This window comes from Arachis ipaensis, chromosome B9 (genome assembly GCF_059453495.1).
Source record: "Arachis ipaensis isolate K30076 ecotype BB chromosome B9, ASM5945349v1, whole genome shotgun sequence".
Classification (NCBI taxonomy): Eukaryota; Viridiplantae; Streptophyta; class Magnoliopsida; order Fabales; family Fabaceae; genus Arachis; species Arachis ipaensis.
In genome coordinates this window covers 47747865-47752542 of record NC_142444.1, presented here as the reverse complement: position 1 = coordinate 47752542, position 4678 = coordinate 47747865, and the positions used below count along the sequence as shown (strand labels likewise).

At 34.7% G+C, this 4678-nt stretch overlaps 1 non-coding gene across 1 annotated transcript; it reads right to left on the bottom strand.

Moving 5' to 3' along the window:
- Positions 1–2918: 2918 nt before the first annotated feature.
- LOC148544560 (small nucleolar RNA R71) lies at positions 2919–3026 on the bottom strand. Its single transcript, XR_015900400.1, has one exon. It is a non-coding gene; the product is annotated as a small nucleolar RNA R71 (small nucleolar RNA).
- Positions 3027–4678: the final 1652 nt, after the last annotated feature.

The window sequence follows — 4678 nt, the reverse complement described above, 5'->3', positions numbered from 1 at the left end:
AAAAAGAGGGTGAATCCTATTCCAGTATGATCGAGAACCTCAGATGATTAGCCGTGCCGTGACAGAGCATTTGGACCATTTTCACAAGAGGATGGGATGTAGCCATTGACAACGATGATGCCCTTACAGAAAGCCAGCCATGGAAAGGAGTAAGATTGATTGGATGAAGACAGCAGGAAAGCAGAGGTTCAAAGGAACGAATGCATCTCTATATGCTTATCTGAAATTCTAACCAATGAATTACATAAGTATTTCTATCCTTATTTTCTATTTATTATTAATATTAGAAAACTCCATAACTATTTTATATCCGCCTGACTGAGATTTACAAGGTGACCATAGCTTGCTTCAAGCCGACAATCTCCGTGGGATCGACCCTTACTCACGTAAGGTTTATTACTTGGACGACCCAGTGCACTTGCTGATTAGTTGTATCGAAGTTATGAATGAAAAACGATTTATTAAGACGTGCGTACAGAGTTTCTGGCGCCGTTGCCGGGGATTGTTCGAGTTTGGACAACTGACGGTTCATGTTGTTGCTTAGATTGGGTAATTTTCTTCTTATTTTCAAAAAGTTTTCAAAAAAAAAAATTTCAAAATCTTTCAAAAATTTCTCCTTTGTTTTCGAAAAAATTTTAAAATAAAAATATTTTCAAAAATATATTTTTCTTCAGAATTTTTAAGAATGAATTCTAGTGTATCATGAAGCATGTTGAAGCCTGGCTGGCTGTAAAGCCATGTCTAATTCTTCGTGATAGAGAATGTCAGGCGTGTCATGTCTGAGTTACATACTAAAGCTTGGCTGGCTATTAAGCCATGCCTGACCCTTTGATTGGAGCTTTAGACTAAAGAGCATAAGATTCCTGGAATTCATATTAAAAATTTTGGAATCCTTATTTTTCTTTTTCAAAATGATTTTCGAAAAAATTAAAAGAAAATACAAAAAATCATAAAATCAAAAAAATCAAAATTATTTTGTGTTTCTTATTTGAGTCTTGAGTCAAATTTCAAGTTTGGTGTCAATTGCATTTTTTCTAAAAATTCTTTGCATTTTTTGAAAAATTCATATATTCATGGTGTTCTTCATGATCTTCAAGTTGTTCTTGGTAAGTCTTCTTGTTTGATCTTGATGTTTTCTTGTTTTGTGTCTTTTCTTGTTTTTCATATGCATTCTTGAAATCTTAGTGTCTAAGCATTAAAGATTTCTAAGTTTGGTATCTTGCATGTTTTCTTTGCATTAAAAATTTTCAAAAATATGTGCTTGATGTTCATCATGATCTTCATAGTGTTCTTGATGTTCATCTTGACATTCGTAGCATTCTTGCATGCATTCCTTGTTTTGATCCAAAAAGAAAAGAGAAAAACATGAAAATGATGTTTTAAATTTTTCTCTTTCATCATTAAAAATTCAAAAACAAAAAAAAATCAAAAAATTATCTTTCCTTTTTTCTCTCATAAATTTCAAAAATTTGGATTGACTTTTTCAAAATTTTTAAAATTCAATTGTTTCTTATGAGTCAAATCAAATTTTCAATTTAAAAATCTTATCTTTTCAAAATCTTCTTCAAAAATCAAATCTTTTTCATTCTTCTTAGTTATTTTCGAAAATTTTAAAAAAATATTTTTCAAAAATCTTTTTCTTATTTTTATCACATAATTTTCGAAAATAACATCATCAATTAATGTTTTGATTCAAAAATTTCAAGCTTGTTACTTGCTTGTTAAGAAAGATTCAAACTTTAAGTTCTAGAATCATATCTTATGATTTCTTGTGAATCAAGTCATTAATTGTGATTTTAAAAATCAAATCTTTTTCAAAACTAATTTCTATCATATCTTTTCAAAAATATCTTTTTATCTTATCTTTTTCAAATCATATCTTTTTCAAAAATTTGAAATTAAAATATCTTTTCTAACTTCTTATCTTCTTATCTTTTCAAAATTGATTTTCAAATTTGTTTCAACTAACTAACTAACTTTTTGTTTGTTTCTTATCTTTTTCAAAACTACCTATCTAACTCTCTCTCTTCAATTTTCGAAAATATCTCCCTCTTTTTCAAAAATTCTTTTTAATTAACTAATTATTTTAATTTTTGATTTCAATTTTATTCCTAATTTTCGAAAATTACTAACCTTTTTCAAAAACTATTTTCGAAAATCACTAACTCTTTTTCAAAAATTATTTTCGAAAAGTCTCATTCTCTCTCATCTCCTTTTATTTAATTATTCATCTACAAACACTTCATCTCACCCAAATTCGAACCCCCTCTTCCATCTGTGTTCGAATTTTTTCTTCTTCTTTTCTTCTACTCACACAGGGACCTCTATACTGTGGTAAATAGGACCCCTATTATTATTATTATCTTCCTGTCCCTCTTTTTCATATGAGTAGGAGCAAGGACAAGAATATTCTTGTTGAAGCAGATCCAGAACCTGAAAGGACTCTGAAAAGGAAACTAAGAGAAGCTAAATTACAACAATCCAGCAAGCACCTTTCAGAAATTTTCGAACAAGAAGAGGAGATGGCAGCCGAAAATAATAATAATGCAAGGAGGATGCTTGGTGACTTTACTGCACCTAATTCCAATTTACATGGAAGAAGCATCTCCATTCCTGCCATTGGAGGAAACAATTTTGAGATGAAACCTCAATTAGTTTCTCTGATGCAGCAGAACTGCAAGTTTCATGGACTTCCATCGGAAGATCCTTTTCAGTTCTTAACTGAATTCTTGCAGATCTGTGATACTGTTAAGACTAATGGAGTAGATCCTGAAGTCTACAGGCTCATGCTTTTCCTTTTTGCTGTGAGAGACAAAGCTAGAATATGGTTGGACTCTCAACTTAAGGATAGCCTGAACTCTTGGGATAAGCTGGTCAAGGCTTTCTTAGCCAAGTTCTTTCCTCCTCAATAGCTGAGTAAGCTTAGAGTGGATGTTCATACCTTCAGATAGAAAGAAGGTGAATCCCTCTATGAAGCTTGGGAGAGATATAAAGAACTGACCAAAAAGTGTCCTTCTGACATGCTTTCAGAATGGACCATCCTGGATATATTCTATGATGGTCTATCTGAATTGGCTAAAATGTCATTGGATACTTCTGCAGGTGGATCCATTCATCCAAAGAAAACGCCTACAGAAGCTCAAGAACTCATTGACATGGTTGCTAATAACCAATTCATGTACACTTCTGAGAGGAATCCTGTGAGTAATGGGACGCCTATGAAAAAGGGAGTTCTTGAAATTGATACTCTGAATGCCATACTGGCTCAGAATAAAATATTGACTCAGCAAGTCAATATGATTTCTCAGAGTCTAAATGGAATGCAAGCTGCATCCAACAGTACTCAAGAGGCATCTTCTGAAGAAGAAGCTTATGATCCTAAAAACCCTGCAATAGCAGAGGTAAATTATATGGGTGAACCTTATGGAAACACCTATAATCCATCATGGAGAAATCATCCAAATTTCTCATGGAAGGATCAACAAAAGCCTCAACAAGGCTTTAATAATGGTGGAAGAAATAGGTTTAACAATAGTAAACCTTTTCCATCATCCACTCAGCAACAGACAGAGAATTCTAAGCAGAATTCATCTAGCTTAGCAAATTTAGTCTCTGATCTATCTAAGGGCACTGTGAGTTTCATGAATGAAACAAGATCCTCCATTAGAAATTTGGAAGCACAAGTGGGCCAACTGAGTAAAAGGATCACTGAAATCCCTCCTAGTACTCTCCCAAGCAATACAGAAGAAAATCCAAAAGGAGAGTGCAAGGCCATTGACATAACCACCATGGCCGAACCTGTAAGGGAGGTTGAGGACGTGAATCCCAGTGAAGAAGACCTCTTGGGACGTCCAGTGATCAATAAGGAGTTTTCCTCTAAGGAACCAAAAGAATCTGAGACTCATCTAGAGACCATAGAGATTCCATTAATCCTCCTTATGCCCTTCATGAGCTCTGATGAGTATTCCTCTTCTGAAGAGAATGAGGATGTTACTAAAGAGCAAGCTGCCAAGTTTCTTGGTGCAATCATGAAGCTGAATGCCAAATTATTTGGTATTGAGACTTGGGAAGATGAACCTCCCTTGTTCACCAATGAACTAAGTGATCTGGATCAACTGACATTGCCTCAGAAGAAACAGGATCCTGGAAAGTTCGTAATACCTTGTACCATAGGCAACATGATCTTTGAAAAGGCTCTGTGTGACCTTGGTTCAGGGATAAACCTCATGCCCCTCTCTGTAATAGAGAAATTGGGAATCTATGGGGTGCAAGCTGCTAAAATCTCATTAGAGATGGCAGACAATTCAAGAAAACAGGCTTATGGACAAGTAGAGGACGTGTTAGTAAAGGTTGAAGGCCTTTACATCCCTGCTGATTTCATAGTCCTTGATACTGGGAAGGATGAGGATGGATCCATCATCCTTGGAAGACCTTTCCTAGCCACAGCAAGAGCTGTGATTGATGTTGACAGAGGTGAATTAGTCCTTCAATTGAATGAGGACTCCCTTGTGTTTACAACTCAAGGTTACCCTTCTGTAAACATAAAGAGGAAGCATAAAAAGCTTCTCTCAAAACAGAGTCAACCAGAGCCCCTACAGTCAAACTCTAAGTTTGGTGTTGGGAGGCCACAACCAAACTCTAAGTTTGGTGTTGAACTCCCATATCCAAACTCTAAGTT